At 38.4% G+C, this 21165-nt stretch overlaps 1 long non-coding RNA gene across 6 annotated transcripts in view; it reads right to left on the reverse strand.

Moving 5' to 3' along the window:
* LOC140639744 (uncharacterized) overlaps nt 1-21165 on the reverse strand; it is a 77951-nt gene that overhangs the window by 51063 nt on the left and 5723 nt on the right. For 2 of the 6 annotated variants that reach the window (XR_012036362.1, XR_012036360.1), the window contains exons 2-4: nt 18159-18251; nt 8867-8968; nt 1539-5228 (exon numbers count right to left, since the gene is read on the reverse strand). This is a non-coding gene — a long non-coding RNA (uncharacterized lncRNA). Of the gene's footprint in view, nt 1-1538; nt 5229-8866; nt 8969-16253; nt 17504-18158; nt 18252-19123; nt 19172-21165 lie in introns of those variants that run through there. The other 4 variants (XR_012036361.1, XR_012036357.1, XR_012036359.1 and 1 more) reach the window with 4 other exon arrangements.

Here is a 21165-nt window from a genome sequence, read left to right on the forward strand (position 1 = left end):
TATTTCTGTGTCTCTCTCCCACATTCCACTCTCCCTTATCTCTAATCCCTTCATGTTATGAATGGGAAAAATGGTGTCCAGAGAGGTTGGCAATTGAACCAGGGTCACACAGTGCTTAAGATCTAAATTCAGTTTTAGTGATGACCAGACCAGAGCTCTTCTGATTTCCTCGAGCACATGCCATTTCCCTGCCTCCTCTTTCTGCCTTAGGGTTCAGTCACTCTTCCTTTTAACTCTCTCCAAGAAGGAAGAACTGATCTTACCTTCAGGGACATAAAATTTAGAGGCCCAAACTAAACTAATCTTCTTAGCACAATAGATGGATTTAGGCATTGCCCACGGGTAGCTCAGACCTGGCAACTTCTCTTTTCAGTTCTCAAAGATAAAGGCAATAAACCCTCCCTCTAGGAGAGGAGGTTATTCACCAGCTGACTTCCCAACTAAGCCTTCTGCTGCATACATTCATTTACACTCAGAAGACTGGAAGGCTAGATTCTAAAATGTTATTATGGTAATCTCTTCCAGTGCCACTAGCAGTTGGTTATGGGTTATTTTGTGGTTGGGGAATTTTCTACAATGAATAACATGCATTATTTTTGCAAAGAAATGATACATGTTAATAATAAAGGAATGTGCCTAGTACTTTTTATAAAGAAATAGCCTGATCATCCAGTCTTGGTTTAATTTTCCCAGATCTACAAATAAAAGACTTTAAAAAAAAAAAAAAACATTTCAGGCAATCATCTAAATATTTTCCAGAGGTAGAAATGCAGACATAATCTGAGGCCCTACTATATAAAAATCACTCATCGGTATAAGATGACTTAAGAGTAATTCAAGCTGAGCACCTAGAGTATTATCTGCAAAACATGACAACACTTGACCACTTTAGGATTTCTTAACTTCACCTTCTCTCAGCCTCCAAAATAAAGAAAAAGAGAGAGAGAGAGAGAAAAATACGATAGGCTATAGCCAGCTTCTAATATTATACTGCCAAAGAAATTAAGCATTTGAAAAAAAATCATTTTGTCCTAGGTAACTTTAAAGCTTTTTCATTGATCATTCTCAATAGATAAAAAAGTAAGATTTCCACACATATCGATCTGTCCTGAATGATTTATACTTCAGCTTTTAACATACAATGTGGAGGTGGAGAAAGAACAAAACCTTGTATTTTCCTAAGACTTTCATGTTCACATTCCAAGTCACATGAAAATGAAACTGCCTTTCTATAGACAGATAGTATTCATAATTTGTAATTTTTTGGTACAGATGCCCTATTGGTGCAAATTTGGTACAAAATACACAGCTATTTAGCCGTGTTATGTTTCACTCAAATCAAATTCCATAACATTTTAGGTTCACTAGTAGGGTTTGCAATATAAAAGAAATGAAAGAGTAAACGTTTCTGTAGTTCAAGTTGAAAAGACCAGGTGCATACTATTTTTCCTTATGTAGGAACATATCTGCAGTTTGGAAGATGCAAAAAAAGTACCAAAAAAAAAAAAAAAACCCCAAAACAAACAAAAAAACCTTACCAACAATGGGATCAATACTTGGATTTCTTAGTAATCTGGGATTTGTAGATGTAGATTTTGCTCTTTCTGTCTCTTGGGTATGGAGTACTGATAGCTTTGCAAATAAACTCGAGAACTAAATGTTCCTGTTCTTGAAAAGAACCCTTCAGGATCACCCAGTCCAGTATCTTTCTTCACTTCAGAGGAAACAGCAAGCCTTTTGATTGTGACACAGAACCCTTGGGACCATGACAGTATTATCCAGTTGGTCAGCTGGTGGAACCCCTGTAAGTCAGTGTTTTTTTTGGTGGAAACCCATTAAAATGCTGACATATTTATGTTTGCCCCAGGAATGAGAACTTTTACTAGCAGAAAATATGATTCTATTCCATACATGTTATATTCAACTACAACTATGTCCAGGGAGGGAAAGATTGGTTAAATTAAGCATAATGCATTATTTTGGAGATATTCCTTAACATTTGTACACTACCTACTCATTCGGTCTCCTGAGCTCATCAGCAAATAAGTGGTGTAAGATGGAGGAGGTTTAAGAAAAATTTGGAGATGGTGAACTTAAATGTAGACATTCAAAATTCGTTATCTTTTCTAAAATTAAGATGAGACCATACAAATGCCAAATCATTATGTTGTATACCAGCAATTAATATAATGTTATATACCAGTCATATCTCAATTAAAAAAAAAAGATGACACCAACATCATTTTATGTCTGCCATGGCACATCTGTCTCCCTCCTCCCAGGGAGCCTAGTTTAGTTCTAATTTTGGCTTTTGGACGGCATTGTGGGGTTTTTTTTGTTTTGTTTTGTTTTGTTTTTTTCTTTTTCTTTCTTTTTCTTTTTTTCTTTTTTCTTTTTTCTTTTTAGGATTCTAAGTTGGTTCTTATTTGGTGTAGCAGAGATAAGACATTTGAATGACTATTTTTGTATTGTTTTCAACCCACTATGCTAAAATCATGTGGCTGCTGCATGTACCTTATGTTCCTTAAAAGATGGCTCTAAATGAAAGTGTTTTGAGTGTTTTGAGACTATAAACCTTCTCTTAGTGTTTTTGGGCAATTGCCACAATCAAAACTAATTTTGAAAAGTACTCAATTAAAAGCCAATTAAATGTGGGAAATTACTATTTAAAAAGATTATTGAAGAGTGGACATAATGACTTGTCTTGATTTCAGAAGTGAAGTGCTTTGTATGTAAGAGAACTATCATGACATAATTCTGAGTGGGGGGACAAAAGCTACAGATTTCATTTCATATGTAAAATAAAGGGAAAAAAATAGAAGTCTGGAATAAAATTTAAGTTATTAACACAGTTTAATCCAGGTGGTAAGGCAAAATCTTTAAATTTTTATTTTATAGATTTCCATATTATTTAATGACTTTTTAAAAATAAATAGGTACAACATTTTTACTTTATAACCAGCAAACTTTAAGAATAATTTTGTTCAATTCTGTTGATCAGGCAAATTAACCACCTGATTGGCAAACCAGCAACTTCTCAAAAAAATTAAGTGCCACCTACAACATTGTTTGCAAATAGAAAATTGTATCAAATCAGTAGAGTGAATCTTTGAAAAGCTGTTGTTTGGTATTCTACTGGCGTCTCTTGGATTAGTCTCCCTACCCAACTGAACCTTAATTGTTTTTCACATGTAGGTCCTCAATAAATATGTATAAGATTGAACATTGAGTTGTCTTTTATTTAAAATCTACAAAAATAGTAATTTTATATGTTCAACCTAATTATAGCTGCTCAGTGAATCAATGACAATGGTGAAATAAACATGTGAACATGGTTGCCCAGGATAGTGATGACTATGAATCCAAAAGGCAGCAACTAAAATATCAAAGATCTAAACTAAAAAAAGGTACAAGTTTGAGAAGAAGCCAGGGGGTCTCTTAAAACTCAATTTAGTGGGTCAATTCCCTTACCAAACTCCTTAGTTTTCAAATCTGTAAAGGAATAGGTTTTCAAAGTTTCTATTAGCTGAAGGATTTTAAATCTAGGCCAAATAACTGGTAACAAAAAAAAAGAAAAAAACAAACAAAAAAAAAACGTGTTGGTTAGGTATATTTTTCTTTCCTTTTCTCCTGAGGAACAGATAAGAGGATCTAAGCTAAATTTGTCATGATAGAAATTTTTATTTAAAATGTGAACCAGAAGGGTGCCTGGGTGGCTCAGTTGGTTAAGCGTCTGCCTTCCACTTACGTGCTCAGGTCACAATCCCAAGGTCCTGGAATTGAGCCCATGTTGGGCTCCCTGCTCAGCTGGGAGCCTGCTTCTCCCTCTCCCTCTGCCTCTCCCCTCTCGCCCCCGTATCCCGTTTGCTCATGCTCTCTCTCAAATAAATAAATAAAACCTTTAAAAGAAAATGTGGACTGGAAAATAAGTTCTTAAAGAACTGATACATTTTTTTAAGGCAAACTGTGATTTCTCTTCTTGCAGCCCTTTAAAAGTGAGACAGCAATGAACTTGTGTGGCATGACTTGAGTCCAGTTCTGCTTGGAAGCCAGTGGAGAGAGCACTGGTACTCTGAGGTTCTGGCTGCATTATGTGATAAGGAGATTCAAGTGCATCCAAGTTGATTTTTCCCTCTGAAATTCAGCATTTTTTCAATCAGAGAGCGAGTGCAATTTTCACAAGCTTGAACCAGCCTGCATGTAACTATTTTCCTTATTATTAGTATTACTCATAATTAAAACTAGAAAAAAAAACAGTGGCAACATGACCTCCCAGAGGCATTATGCAATTGGGTGGGCGTCAAAGGTAAGGAGGCTTCTTTGGGAAACTAAAAAATGCTGGAGTTTCTCCCATTTCCTGTATTTAAATATAGTTTCAGGAAGAAAAAGTATGACATGAACACATAAGATATTCTAGTCCTGGCTTATTGATATAACATTAGGTTGACCTCTACAATAATACTTATTAGAAATGTCATAATAATAATCATAGACATAATAACTATTTGCAATTATAATGACTGGTTGGACTAGTGCATCCTCCAGGCAAACAAAGCTTTTGGAACAGCACGATCCTCCCCACAAGCTGATACCACATGAATTTGTGCATGTTCAGTTGTTCAAATGGTTTGGGAACTTAGTTTTTTAAAAGTAATTTCAGGATCTAAAGGTTGTTTCCCTCCATTTAAAAGAAAATTGTGTTTGACAAAACCAGTTACAGAGTTACCCATTAATTCATGTAGCAAGTATTTCTTTAAACATCTACCAGGTGCCTGGTACGGTGCTTGGCACAGGACACAGCAATGGAAAAACAAACATGGTTGGATGACTATTTATACCAACTTGCACCGAAACACATTCATTAATGTGACACATCACCCTTGGGGGGAAATATGGATACTTTCAAATGTGATTTTCTGGTTTAGCCTCTGCATTGGCAAAAGGTACAGTTCTGTACACACACAAATTCATAATTTCTTCAGAGTATAAAGAGAATAGACATGTAATTTGGTCTTTGAGAGAGAAGTGTCATTAAAATTGTAATGATGATCTCTACCGTTTATCAAGGGCCCTAATTGGGCCTGTGTTTAACATTAACTCCAATCTTCAAAACAACCCTGAAAGGAGGTGCTTTTCCATTTTGCAGATGGCTGATGTTGAGAAGCCCTTTCCAGGATCAGATCATGATAATTCTGAATGATTTGCAGTTGCAAAGCAGCAGGGGCAGCCTAATTGAAGAAGACAGAATAACACTGACCATTTACTGCATATTTACTTTGTCCACACACTGTTCCAGCCCCTTTCTTTTGATGGTTCTAATTCTCACAACAACCCTGCCGGAGGAATAATCATGCCCCCATATTACAGATGCAGAAACAGACTCACAGAGGCTAAGTAATGTACCCTAAATCACACATCCAGTTAACGGCCACCTAGCAGGGTTAGCAACCTGGAGTTGTCCTCTGACTCTCAAACACTTACTCTCTCCTCTCTAAAATAGCCCCATCCTCCACCAACAGCCACCCTTTCAAGGCCTTGGTCCGGGCTCTCCTCTCTGCCTAGAATGGCCTCCCCTGCCTCAGTCCCACACAGTCTTCAAGGTCAAGTGCAGAAATTATTTCTCCAGTCCCAAACACCTTAGGCAGAATGTGTAATCATAGTACATGTATTTGGGAGTTTTGTTTTGTTTTGTTTTGTTTTTTTGCTGCTATTCTAGCCCTTATCACATAGTATTGTAATTATTTGTAAGTATTTCTCTCCCGGGGAGCTTAAGAAACCCTTAAGAGCAAAAATTGTTTCTTACACACTTTTGAGTTCCCAGCACATACTACACAGCTTGGCACATAGGTTGACACTCCAAGTTAATTGGTGGCAGACCTAATACCTCACGCCAGCGCGCTGTAAATTAAAAGGCCCTCTATGAAAGCGACAAAACTAATCCTCCAGCCTCTACTTGGGAAGCACATTTTTTGCTTGCTTTATTTGCTTGTCTGTTTTAAGGACCCACGGAAGAGTGCGTGCTGACACCTCTCTGCCTCCTGTACTTATTCTTCTAATCGGTCATCCTAGCCTCCCTCCTGCATCTCTCTGCCCTCACAGAAAACTCTGCTTTCTTATATTGCAGGAAACACAAAACAAAACTTTCACAAAATCTGCCTTCATTTTTGCCTGTTTCCTGGTTGACTAAGTTGGACATGCCACACGGGTTTTCCCTGGATTCTCACCACAGAATCTTCTCACTGTTCTTGCCAGAGAGACTACGGTGACCACAGGGCAGTAAGGCTCCTGGTGCCGAAGGAAGGAGCCCACTGAAAAGTTTAGCCCTGCGAACGCAACAAATGGAGGTGCCCTCATCCTCATCTCCAGATCAATTATTTGATCTGTATTTTCCTGTAAGGAGGTAAGTAAATGCCTAAATTCTTGGGCCCAACCCTTATTATCCCGGGGTTTAATCCAAAAGTTCTCACCTTCTGGCCTGCTCTTGAACCCAAGGGTCTATTTTCAGAAGATGGATGGTAGCTATATGCTCTTCACCAAGATAATCAGGTCACCCCTTTAGATAACTCCATTCTGCTTCAGAAGTGATATCAATATACAATCACCCTGAATGTTTATATGCCAAACAGGCAAAAAGATCTGGCTTTTTTGTGTTTGGGGTTTTTTAAGTCTTTACTGAATAAGGATATTCACAGATAATTGGCAGCACTGTCTGGACAAAGCGTTACAGCTTTGTGGTGTAAAAACGTAGCCTGCATGTCCAAATTAGCTCAAGAAATTTCCCATTTCTGAGAGGGCGGGCTGGCTGCCAGCTCTTTAAGAGAGAAAAACACACCCTCAGAACATGAATCATTACCTAGCACATAAAGTGAGCTCACGCGCACACACACACACTCACACACACACACACACACACAGACATTTTAAATAATTGCTCAAGACTTTACAAAACATGCCTTCACCATGGTACACATTTTATCAACCGAGATCAGGCTGTCCTCTTTTTCATCCACCCTGTCAGCAAGGGTAAGCTATTTACCAAAAGCATTGCTACAGGAGAAGGCTCAAGGCGTCCTGTAAACAGGGGTGCCAAGCAGACAGAGCAGATGAGTCAGAACTGATTTTAGAGTACACACGTGTAGGTTGAACCCAGTGCCTGCAGCTGGTTGTCAGCCCTGTTTTAAAAACAGATTTGTTGACCTTTATGCTTATAACTACTTATCTTCTAACTCCCATACCTGAAATGGAAGCTTTTTCAAGAAAGATCTAATCAATGCTTAGAGCATAGATGGACCAAGATGACTATTCTTTGGAAATGTGCATTGAAAGTTTGAAAAAAATACAGTAGTGAGCTTGCCTAGCTGCAACACAGCTCAGAAGCAGAGACAAGGTGACCTGCCAGAAATGAGAGGGGGCAGCTGGGGGGCTCCCATCCATGTCATAAATCAGTGCAATGGGTGTCAATTATTTTTATTGTAAACACTGAAAAGTACTGAGACATTATGATCCGATGAATAGTTTACAATTGAAAAGAGACCAAAATAGTTCCAAAAATCTGATAGTTCCAAAAATCTAAAGGCAAAGGAATCCAGATGTCTCAATATGCTTCCTTAAAAAGCGAGTTTAAAGCACACAATATTTTTTAAAACATACAAGAATAATTGATTGATGGTGCTTCTTAACTGCCTTGAGACAACAGATTCCTCAGAGCAAGCAGTCATATTTATTTCTCTACATAAGCTAGAAAGTCAAAGAGAGCTACCGAGTTGGAACAAGGACTATTTTTCCCTTTATAAAAATTTCTGATTTCATCATAGATGTTATGGTAACCCTGTCCAAGGGTGTGGGAGTTTAATTCATCATATTTTTAGAAGTTAATTTAATAGAGGAGAACCTCAACTTTCAAATCTCCTTTCTTTTAATATTGGAAGAATGTTTGTCTACACTAATTTTTAAAACCTTTTTTTTTTTAAGAGAGCCTTTTTGGAAAGAAAATTTTACATACCTTTTTCCTGCTAACTATCTTTCTTTTTTCTTTTTTCTCTTTAATTGAAGCATAGCTGACATATAATATTAGTTTCAGGTGTACAACGTAAGTGATTCAACAATTATATACATTATGAAATGCTCACCACAATAACTGTGATTCTTTTCAATAGAAACTAATCCAAAAGGAGTAAATGCAAACAAGGAATCAAGAAGTAGGCAGCTTCAGTATTTGAGAAGCAACTTTTTCCTTGTATGGTTTATCAGTGAACTCAGAATGTGTTTAAATTGGCAATTAAAATGATTTATAAGTGTCTTGTCTCTCTGGTGAAAAGTCCTGGGGTAAAATACTAATGAGAATGTCTGATATTAAAGCTATGCTTCACCTTAAATATACTGCAACATCCCTGAAGTGGTGGGTGATGAGGGCATTGTTTCCTTAGGTTAGCTCTTAGAAGCTTCAGGGGCACCTGGGTGGTTCAGTTGGTTAAGCATTTGCCTTCGGTTCAGGTCATGATCCCAGGGTCATGATGTTGAGCCGCATGTCAGGCTCTCTGCTGAGCGGGAAATCTGCTCCTTCTTCTCCCTCTGCCCCTCCTCGCTCCCCCACACTCCTGCTCACTCTCTCTCTTTCTCAAATCAATAAATAAAATATTTTTTAGAAAGAAAGAAGGGAGGGAAGGAAGGAAGGAAGGAAAGAAGGAAGGAAGGAAGGAAGGAAGGAAGGAAGGAAGGAAGGAAGGAAGGAAGGAAGGAAGGAAGGAAGGAGCTTCATAACCCTGGGTTTTTGTACAGTGGTAGATATTTTCTTTTGTTTGTTTGGTTTTTTGACTGGTGATGGTGGTTGTTTGTGATTGTTGCTACTTATATTAATAACAAATACCTTTAAAATGCAATGAAGTCAGGAAAGATAAAAGCCCAACTTGTGACTATGAACTCTCCTCATGGCCACAGTCCTCAATAACTGTATGAAAAGATGTTGTTCCTGAAACAAAAAGACCTTCGCTCATTATTTCTAGCCTTTTCAAAGTTCTCAAAGGTTGTGTGAAAAGTCACACAGAAAAAAGAAAGGATTTTGGCAACGTTTTATTGAATGCATAAGATAATTTCCATAAATATATAGGGCAAGGCAAAATAATTCATTCCAAAATTAAAATTCTTCAAACTAAGTCAACTCAGCCAGCAAATTTATTTGCTTATAATCTGGGTACCTGGTAATATAGATGTTTTCAAATACAAAAATGTAAATACAATGTGATAGATTTTCTTGATGATGAAATTAGTAAGTATACGTTATTTAAAAAGGAAAAATGTGGAACAGAAAACAATACTTTTACTGTTTATTTTGGTTCTTATTTCCAAATAATATGTTTGTCATTTGGAGATTTTCCTATTAACTTCCTGTGACTGCAGAAGAGAATTTAGCTGGAGTTGGTGCATAAAATACGTCACCCATCAAAAAGGGCATAAAGCATAGATGCATCTGAAGCAAACTGGACTGGCTACTCAGATTAAGTAGAGCCGTTCCAGCCCCCAGAAGCTCCCTACATGCCTTTCTGAGTCATAATTCACTCACTTTCCTTAAATGTAACTCCGGACTTTTGTGGTCTTCATTTCCTTGCTTTTTTTAATACTTTTTGCCATCTGAGAATGCATCACTCCACATGGTAGTTTTGCCTGTTTTTTAACTTTATGTATATGGGATCTTGCAGTATATATTCTTCTATATCAGTTTTTTTCTAGCTCAATATTACTTTTATAGGATTCATTCATGTTACAGCGTTTGGTTGTAACTCATATCCATAACTATGTAGTATTCCACTATATAACCATACTTCAATTTATTAATCCATTTAGGTTGTTGCAATGTTTACACTTATAAATAAAATTATAATAATTAAATAGCTTCTAAGTTTTCTTATATGTGTCTCCTGTTACACATTAGCACATATTTCTGTTGGATATATGCCTGAGAGAGAAACTGCTAGGTCATGAGGTACAGTATCTTTAATTCTAGTAAATAAGGTCAAACTGCTTTCCAAATTGGTTGGACTAGTTTCCATGCCCACCAGCAGTTGGATGAGAGTTCCAGGTGCTCAATATACCTGGAAATCCTTGCTATTTTGTCAAACTTTTTAATTTCAGCCATTCTTATGGATGTGTAGCAGCATCTCCTTGCAGTTTTAATTTGCATTTCTCTGAGGACCAATGAGATTGAACACCTTTTGTTATGTTTATTGACCAATTACACATATACTGTTTTAAAGAGGCTGTTTAAAAATGTGCCCATTTTTCTATCAAACTGTGTTTTCTTATTGAGTCATCGGAGTTCTTCACATATTCTGGATATAGACACTTTGTTAATTATGAGTTCTCCAAATAGCTCCATATCTGTGACCTGCCTTTTTGCCATTTCAGATATTTTTAATATTCTTAATTTAGCTATAGTCAAATTCATCAATCCTTACCTTTAAGATTGGGGCACCTTCACGTTCAATATGTTTAAAAATGATTCCTTCCTATTGGGATCATGAATTTATTCTCCCCTATTATCTTCCAAAGCCTCATTGTTTTGCCTTTCATAGTTAAAGCATCTACAGTTTACCTAGAATTGATGTTTTTGTTGATGATGTGATTGGGTTGAGTTTTGCATTTTTCCAGGTAGAGCATTCTCTAACCCAATGCTCTGCTGTGTCACTTCTGTCATCACTGTGTCATTTTTCATCCATTTTCAACAGATTCTCTTGACTTCTCATTTTGTAAAATGAGGGTGTTTGTATCCTTAGCACTGCATCCTCCTCTCCTGCCTAACTTTCATCTCCCAACACCTGTCACCTAGAGCTCTATCTGAACATCATCAAAGCGAGAGTATTAGTGTTTGTTTTTAATCATGATTAACTCTTCCATGCTTTGTGCACAGGTTTATTTTAAAAGCTGAAACCAGTAAACAAATTTTACATTATCATGACTATTCATCACAATATTCATCACAAAGTCAGAAAATGCTCATAATTACATTTCTTGCCTACATTTCTCATGTCACAACCCTTGTGCCACTCAGAGGAAAATGCACAAGCACCAAGGTTAAATACAGCCTCCTGTCTTACACTTTACTAACCACTGAAAAATAGCCAGGTGTTAAATTGTTTAGTATTTGAAACATGACATCCTGGGAAAGTGTTTCAATCTACCTAGAATTTCAGGTTATTCTTTTTTATTTTGTGAATATAAGAGTTACAGGCTTTCCCACCGTGCAATACCTTGCAACTTCTTATTAACAGCAGCTATTATCTGAAACAAATTTCATCTTTCCCTTGAAAATATTTTTTCTACAGGCCTGCCTATATCTGTTGTAAATTAAACCAATTTCCTCCCTTGGTCTACTACATAATTGTCACCCCTGGATGCTGTTTCATTATTCCCCTAAACAAGTTCTGTGTATCCCTGAGAAGAAGCATAATAACTGCAAGATTAGAGGGAACACAGCCGACATAAGACCACCCTCACTTTTGACATCAACTGAAAGTTCTAGGGGTTCTAACAAACCAGGCTCCGGTTTGATAATTCACTAGAAGAACTCACAGAACTCAAGTGAAAGCTATTGCACTCATGGTTAAGAGTTATTGCAGAGAAAGAATAGAGATTACGGTCAGCAGAGGGAAGAATACAGAGCAGAGTCTAGGGAAGTACCCAACTCAGAACTTCCACTGGCCTCTTCCCGTAGAATCAGGACACATTGCTTTTCGAATCTTTTTTTTTCTTTTTTTTCAAAGATTTTTATTTACTTATTCATTAGAGACAGAGAGAGAGAGGCAGAGACATAGACAGAGGGAGAAGCAGGCTCTGTGCAGGAAGCCTGATGTGGGACTCGATCCCAGGACCCTGGGATCATGACCTGAGCCGAAGGCAGATGCTCAACCACTGAGCCACCCAGGTGCCCCTGGAGACACTATTTCTTTAACAACATCTTTCCCTCTACGATGACTGCTTTGTCTTTCTGGAACACCTACTCCCTGGCTGTTGGACATCTTGGACTAAAGCTCCAGTTCTGAGTCCAAAGCTTCTCAAGGCAACTTGGTGACGTCTATCCTTGCACTTCCTTTCTCTGATATTCTAGAGTGCTGTTTCCTCCTCTTTGCTCCACTTATAAGCCTCTTAAAGCATCTGTTTTCCCTCTTCTCATCTGCTCACAACTACCTACAATTCTTTCCATTGTGGGTGCTGCATATTTTTTGTTTTTCTAATATTATTCTAAATGAGTGAAGGAGAAAGAAATAAGTGTGCTCATCTTGATGTCTTGAACTTGAAGCAACCCTTATGAATTTGAAAGGTATTTTAAAGACAGGTGGCTTTTATAGTCACTATGTTTCCTGTCACTGTATCAGTGGCAGGAGATCCAACAGCAAATGCATTTCCTGTGCCTTGATAACATAATTCAGGGCAAGAGCATCTTAGGAGAATTTCAGACATAGAGCCTTCTATGACACTCCTTTCTTTGCCAAATTACATATACGAGCTACCAAGTTATGACATATCAAAAAAGAAAAAAAATTACTTAAAGGACTTTATTTTTAAAATATATTTTCAAAGCTGCTCTTTTCTGAAGAGAAACAATAGAAATAAAGTATAAACTCTTGCCAGGTTCCAGATGGCAGTGGTGGTATAGAAGAAAGAACACTGGCTTTGGCATCAGAAGACCTGGGTTTGATGCCTGGCTCTACTTTTGTTGTCCTCATAATTTGATTGAGTTACTAAACTTGTCTGAGTCATAAGTTTCTCATCTATAAGCAGAAAGAAAAACACGTGTCTTACCACTGTCATGAGACTGAAAAGAAATAACAGTCATGAAAGAACATTCTAGATTGCAAAGTAAATAGAAAATGAAATACATTCTCCAAATGATTACATTCTCCAGGAGAGGTTTGTGAATTCTTCCAGGGGGGAAAAATTCACATCTCTGTGACCATATTTCTCCAGACAAAGAAAAGGAAAACACACACACACACACACACACACACACACACACACACACACTCAAAATCACCTGAATTTCCCTAGGCTTCCACTAGATAGATAAACATAATCATAGAGCCTCAAAAAAGGTATATAACACAAGTTCTTAATTCTGAGTTTATTCACTTCTCCTTGCCTTCAGCAGAGATACTTTCAACATAGATGATATTCAAAGCACTTTAAAGAATTAAAAAAATATCAATTAGAACTGGTCCTTTCACTCACCAAGCTCCTATTTGGAGATCATACAGCTGCCCTTATATGCACAGTACCACATTGGCTATCACCAGTGACACAAGCCTCATGCAAACTAATGAGAAACAATACTCAGTTGAGTCTTTAAAACTGAATCAGGTTTCAATCACCTAAGATAATTGGAAGGGTATTCCTAGAAAAGGCAACTGCCTTCACCGAGGTTACAGAAAGCAAAGTAAGGCTTTGTTCAATGGTAAGAAGGCTAGGCTGCTTGAAAATAGGTTCTTCATGGAAGACAGGGAGAAGGCCACAATGGAGAGGGCCTCTCACAACAGACTGCTATATGTGGGCTTTATTCTGCAGGCAAGAGGTAGTCTTTGAAGGTTTTCATTATTGAGAGGGGTACATAATAAGAGAGATTAAAATAGCAATAAATAGCAAAAACTAGCAAAAAAAAAGAAAATCCCTACCCCAATGCTATGCCAGAGGTGTTAGTACTATTTGTCAATAGAATAAGCTCTAAACCAGACCTAGAGTCAGCTTAAAATCTATTTCTGCTGTAGAAAAACTGGTATGTTGAAGGTGTGCACAAAATACAGGAAAAAGAAGAGTGCCTGGGTGGCTCAGTTGATTAGGCATCTTGATTTCAGTTCAGGTCATGATCTTGGGGTTGTGAGATCAATCCAGGCATTGGGCTCTGCACTCAGCGGGGAATCTGCTTGAGATTTTCTCTCTCCCTCTTCCCCTCTTTCCATGCTCTCTCTCTCTCTCTCTCTCTCTCTTTCAAATAAATAAATAAAAATAAAAATTTAAAAATACATATATGTTAAAGAGGCACCTGGCTGGCTCAGTCAGTGAAGCATCTGCCTTCGGCTTAGGCCATGATACCATGATCCTGGGATTGAGCCCCATGTGGGGCTCCCTGCTCAGTAGGGAGTCTGCTTCTCCTTCTCCCTTTGCCCCTACCCCCTGCTCATGCACAGGTGCAGGATCTCTCTCTCTCTCTCTCTCTTTCTCTCTAAGTAAATAAAATCTTTAAAAAAAAAAAAAAAAACTCCAAAGAGACATTTGGAAGGCAGTAAAGCAGCTCCTGGAGAAAATAGATCTGCTGGGACAGAGTTGGGAGTTCAGGAGCCAGTGTTTAGCAAAGTAATTAAAAACAAATGAACAGGATTCTCTTCTAGGCGGTTTGATAGGTGGCCTTCATTCAATCCCCTTCAGCCAGTTATTGACAAGAACTTGCCAAAGACGGTGAGAATCTTCATTCCTAAGGCGTTCTGAATTGTACTGAATATTCCCAATTGCCTAGCACCAACCCTAGATCACATCACTCCAACAGAATGAAATTAGATGCCTCTCTCAACACGACAAAGATATGTTTGTTTAAATGACAACTGTAGGATCCCCCCAAGGACATGTAAGCCATGTGAAAACTCTGAGCACAGAGCTCACAGCTGTCCGCTTCAACAGTCAACAGTGGACAACTGGTAAGAATCCAAACAATTTTTTATTGTCTAAGTCTTAGGTGCTGCTGTTTTTCTAATAGCCTCCCTGTGAATGATGCAAATTTTATCTCTCAAAATAAGGACTCTTCAGGAAAGACCTTGCATATATTTACAAAGACTTGCATTTGATTTAACTTCTCTCACACTGAAATATAAGGTGATTAAGAGAAAAAAAAAATTTCCTAACATTGTACTACCTTTAAAGGTTATTTTCTAAAACAGTTAAAACATGAAACTCTAACTTTCGTTTATGGCCTTGGCCAGGCTCTGTCCTGGGGTAAGTTGAGTCACCACTAGAATCCAGCCAACTCACTCACCAAGATCATACACCCTTCTTGCAGGTTCCTAAGGGATAGAGATAGAAGTGAAGAGGCAAAGAATGAACATCCCTCACCCCGATTCCTTCAAATGGTGGCTCTCTTTTTTGGTTGTTGTTTTCTGGTGTGTGTGTTTGCTATTTTTTAACTTAGGAAATCCTACCTTTACAAGAAATCTTTGTGGGGGCAGCTAGGTGGTTCAATGGCTGAGCATCTGCCTATGGTCCAGGTCATGATCCCAGAGTCCTGGGATCGAGTCCTACATCAGGCTCCACGCAGGGAGCCCACTTCTCCCCCTGCCTGTGTCTCTGCCTCTCCCTCTGTGTCTCTCATGAATAAATAAAATCTTTTTTAAAAAATCTTTTGAGGAAGCCCACTGTCTAAAGCTGCTAAAGGCAGAGATGTAATTGAAGGATACAGGAGAAGATGTTGGGGAGAAACAGAGGCCTCATCGTGTGCCCTCTCTCATGCTCTCCATCCTCTCCTGGACACAGAATAAAACTATTGACCTTGAAGGTTTCTTAAGTAACTTGGAATTTGATTCATGATCTTCAGGATATCAAAGCATAAAAGCACTGAGTTAGACCAAGCTCCTGGGTGTGAATAATAGAGCAGCCAATTTGACTGCTTCACTCAATCATCAGTCCACAATTACTCACTGTGTATCTATGGAGATGCCAGATGCTATTGGAAGTGCCAGGGGTATAGCAATCAACAAAAGAGACTAATTTTCTGCTTTCATGGAACTTCCATGATAACAAGGGAAGACACTTCATGAAGACATAAACAAGTACAAATATGTATAATTTTGATAGGATAAGAAAATGGATATGAAGAAAAGTAAGATAGGATAAGTGAACAGTAAAAGGGTATAGAGGTGTATGTGCATGCACGCACATACCATGCTCTCTTATGTGCTGGCCCACAGGAGACTTCCCTCCTAAGGGTGACTTTTAACCAGGGAGTAAATAAAATGAGATGTCTTGGACAAGAGCTGTTCAGATGGAAGAAACAGTAGGTAGAAAGGCGCTGAGGTAAGCGAGTGTTCTAGCATGTTCGAGGAAGAGCAAGGAAGCCAGAGTGGCAGGAACAGTAATGAGAGTGAGAGCAGGAGAAGATGAGATCAGGAGACACCCGCTCCTCTGGGGACAAGGCCAGCTCACCCTTCACTTTGTTCTGCAGGAGGCCCGCTGCCAGTTGGGGATGAGATATATGTCCAATAAATATATTCTGGAGAGAATCAGAAAGTCCATTGTTTTAGTAAAAAGGACCCGTATCTTTAGTTCTTCCATCAAAAAGTCTGAGGTGGCAAATTTTGTAATGTTTTTGTTTGATAAGAGCTCAGAACATTCTGTCTTTATTCAGAGCATCGTTTACCTCCCTACTGACCCAACCTTGGGGACAAAGTGTCCCCAGTGTTTTCAGGGCCACGTCTCTCACCACATCCCCCAAAGTTTGACTCTAAATGTTCTCATTACTCAGATTACATAGTTTGGCATGTACCAAGGAAAGTGGTGACTGGCAAAGGATAAATGCTGTTAAAGGATTAGATGCCTTGGTGCATAAAAATCACTTTTTGTTTTAAATCAGAAAAGAAACAAACTGTTGCAAAACTGATGGCCTCCCACTGTACCCCTGAGCTTCATGGCACTTTTATCAAATACAGTTTTGGTCAAAGATGTCCCTCACTCGGTCACTTGGTGTTGTGTTAAGCACAATTCCAGAGCTAAACTGGTTGAGAGGTGAAAGTTGGTCGACTCTTTTATTTGTATTTCTGGGAGCTGGCCATTTTTAGCATAATTCCTTAGGGAAGGCAATTTTCAAATGAGGTAGTTTTTATGTCAGGCTTTATAAATCTTACCAAACAGGCCTATGTCTTGTGTTTCTTTTTGTAAGGATGGCCATAGTCCCATCGTTCCCTCTCTTGGCACCCACCATCTGCCAAGAAACATGACTGACTCCTGGTTTGCTGATCCCCTTTGCAATTTGTGACTGAGTTAACAACAACAAAAAAAAGTCATTCTGTTTGCAACTCTAAATATATCAAGATTGTCAGACTGTTCAAGAAAAAAAAAATGCAATCTTTGCTTTGAAAATTTTTTCTTAAAGGGACATTTCATCTTTGTTATAATGAGGTTAATTCCAGATCTCTCCCTCTCACACACACACACACACACACACACACACATACACACACACACACAGGCCCTAAATCTCTGCAATATACATAATGCAGTAGCTAAGACTGTTGACTGCAATCAAAACAAGGAAGAATTAGATATTCTGCAGGCCCTATTATGGGTAGAGACAGGATATTGCATTTAATTCGCCTGTTATTAAAAGTCAAAAAAGAATAATAACTTTTGCTGTTGGGAGTTTGTGTGGTTTGGTCCCTCTTCAGCATCCTCTGTGTTCTGATATATTAGAATACAACCCAGATGGTAGGGCTTTTCTTTTTTTTCATCCTTTTGTATGTCACAGAGGGTACCCCTATGGAGAGAGAAAGTTAGCAACCTTGACTTTACCATTTACACACAATAAATTTTTTTTTAAATCTAATTTTATTCCTAAAGTTAAATTAGCTAGCGGTAGCACTGAAAATACACTTTCACTATACAAAACGGTTTATGTAGATATTTGCTGCCAGTCATTCACAGTAAGGGTCCTGTCAAACTCCTTGATGACTAGGAGGCTATTCTCCACAACTTTTCCTCAAAACAAACACTACTCAGGCTAGGGTGACTACACCATCTAGGTTTGCCCAGAACTGTGAAGTTGACTGGGACACAGAACTAAAACTGGGAAAGTCTCGGGCAAACCGAGGAATGGATCATCCTGACCTTGGGTCCCCAGGAAGTATGGAACAGATCTTGATTGGGAGCTGTTGACACTGGGCAGAGATGGGACTGCCCTTCTGCCATTTACCACCAGGGTTAAGGCCTCCCTGTCCAGGCCTTTAGGGTGTACCATGTGGACATCCTCGCATTTGTCTGGTACCAACCTTGGACAATTTCCAGTTAGCAAAATGGACATAATAATTGTGCCTACTTCTTAATTCTTCTATGAGAACAAATTAAGTTAATATTAATTGTGTACAGTGAGTACAACAAAACCTGGTACTTAGTCAGTGCCTAACAAATGTTACCTGTTATCATTTTGATCCTTAGCTATGGATGAGGGAAAATGGTGCAGAACTTCACATCACAGCTGCTCTCCGAGGGAATCTTGCACATATTATCTTCCCCAAAGTTAGAAAGAAAGAGGAAGGAAGGAAGGAAGGAAGGAAGGAAGGAAGGAAGGAAGGAAGGGAGGGATGGATGAAGGAAGGAAGGAATAGAGGGAGGAAGGGAGAGAGAAAAAGATAAAGGACACATGATCATCACTTAATAAGATTTATCTGCTTTCTTAAAAATTAATTCTACCCATAAGGACTGACATTTGAGCATAGTCAAAGTTTACACAAAAAATGTTTTCAAAATGCAAGTAATTGGTATTAATACACTGTATTTTCAGAATAAGTTACTGCTCTTATCGGCATTGTTTATCATAGTTGTGAAATGCAAACAACCTGAATATCCATCAGTAGGACAATGATTAACATACTGGTGTTACACTCGCACTCAGCAATTTGTTAAAATGAATAAGGTAGACTTTTATGCATTGACATGAAAAGATCCCCTAGGCATACTATTGCAGAGCTATATAGTATGTAAACAAATCACAAATATGTCTCTAGATATGTGTAAGTACGTGAATGCATAAAAACAAGTTTTTTAGGGGTAGACAAATAAGTACCTAAGGATTATCTGTGGAAAGAGGAGAATGGTTTGGGGGTGGCTTGGATAGGAGACTCACTTTTAGGTTAAAATCATATGTTGCTTAAACTTTATACAAAGAATATATCCATATATTATTAATACTAGCAAATTTTTAAAATAGCATAATAAAACAGCTGCAGGAAAGAACTCCACTCTGAAATTCTTTTGTTATTGTTTTGTTCCTCCTCCTTCTCCTTCTTCCCCAACATCCTTCCAAAACAGGAAAACAAATTTGCTCTAAGTGGCAAAATATCCAGGTTACTGTAGATGAGGTGTTCGGCATATAACTCACTAGCTGATAATGAGGGTTGACTGTAGTTAAGAGTCCACAGGGTTGCACCTGAGTACAAATGAAAGAAATAGCCACATTGTTGAACATGATTTGTCAATAAGCTCTTTAAAAATAAAAGTTGTTAGCTGTTTTTAGCCAATTGACCTTTAAGCATGTCATCTTAATAGTCAGGGAATATGTTTTTTTTTTTTTAGAGAGATTTTATTTATTTATTCATGAGAATAAGAGAGAGAGAGAGAGAGAGAGAGAGAGAGAGAGGGAGAAGCAGGCTCCATGCAGGGAGCCCAACATGGGACTCAATCCAGGGTCTCCAGGATCGCGCTCTGGGCTGAAGGCAGCGCTAAACCGCTAAGCCACCCAGGCTGCCCAGTCAGGGAATATGTTTAAATAGAACACTAAAGCTACATTTTTTTCTGAGGTCTTTGCAAGCTAGATAATGGTAATTATCTGGATTAAGTCTTGTATCACAATTCTGGGGAGATTGGAGTGGGTTATCTTGTGAGCACATATGTAGAGACTTTTCTATTAGCAGTATTAGCACAGAACCTGAAGGCTGAGTATGTTGTCTAGGACATGCTGGGGGTGGAGAGCTCAAAAGGACCCTTCAGGTTTCATTCCAAGTATCTAGGCCTAGTTTAAGAAAGGTATTTCCGACACTGGAAAGAACTCGAATTTTGGAATCAACCTGAGCCAGGCTTGACTTCACTCTTCAATAAAACATGTGATTTTTACATCTATTACTTCCTTCCTTCTCCCTCAGCTCTGCCTCTGTCCGAGAACATAATCATCAGTACTTCAAAGGATTATCCCAAGGATTAAATATAAGGTATAGAAAAACACAAAGTAAGCACAAAATAAATACACAAAATATTATTTGCTTACAACTTTTATAGTTCCTTTAATCCTTATGCAGTTACATTGCTGTATTGGTTTTCTTTTTTTTTTTTTTTTTTTAATTAATTTACTTTGAATTTCTAGCTTTTTACTCTCTTTCAAAATTCTACTTTAGCCATAAGGTCAAGTGGTTACAAAAGAATAGAACACTTTAAAACATTTAATGAACAGAAATCTATTCATTCAAATATGCACTCAGAAAAATCATGGGGTCTTATAATTGCCAGGGGCTGTAGAAGTCATCTGGTTGAATCTAACCCCTACTGCAGGAATTCATTTCATCTTCCCCTTTCTGAAGGCGACTCAAAAAAGGGCATGCTACTTAACCTCTAGCTAGAAAGGGATGAGGGAAGAGAAGTCTTTTTTATTTTAATATTTATTATTTATTGCAGGGGTAGGGGCAAAAAGAGAGGAAGAGAGAGAATCTCAAGCAGATTCCATGCTTAGCAGGGTGCCTAATGAGGGGCTTTATCCCAGGGCCCTCAGATCATGACCTGAGCCAAAACCAAGAATAGGATTCTTAGCCAACTGTGCCACCCAGGTGCCCCCAGGGAAGTCTTTTTGAAAGGAAGGAACTGGACTAGAAGAGAAGCCACAAGTGCACCTCTTCCCACCAGAACCATTGCACCAGGTGATCTTCAGTTCTCTGCAGGCAGCAGCTTACAAAGCAATCTATTCTTTGATCTTTGGAAAGCTGAGGGAGATTGATTTAGACCATGTTTCTATAGCCAATGACACGTACAAGAGAGCATTGGATTTTAGAGACGTTGTTTCCCCAAGAGCTCAGTCCCCTTCAAAGACAATAATGATGGGTGCCAAATTTCTTCTGAAGTTCCTTTGTTCCATTGCTAACCAATTTGTAGTCCACAGTTTCAGTCCAGATCTTACTCTAAAATTACATTCTTCTCAAATCTCTGAAACCTTCTGTGATATCCACTGAATTCTATTCCTATTTTGTCCCCCAAGCTCCCTCTTCAATAGCCTTCTTGAGGTTGAGCAAAGACATTTTGTCTTTGCTAATGAGCAAAGACATTACCTTCTGCTATATAATTAGGAAGCTCAAAGCAGTGTTCCATCTAGCATCAGAAGCTTCAAGAAGTCCTCAAACCTGGGTGTAGGCTTAGATACATTTCAGTGATAGTGTGTTG

Source organism: Canis lupus, chromosome 1 (assembly GCF_048164855.1).
Source record: "Canis lupus baileyi chromosome 1, mCanLup2.hap1, whole genome shotgun sequence".
NCBI lineage: Eukaryota > Metazoa > Chordata > Mammalia > Carnivora > Canidae > Canis > Canis lupus.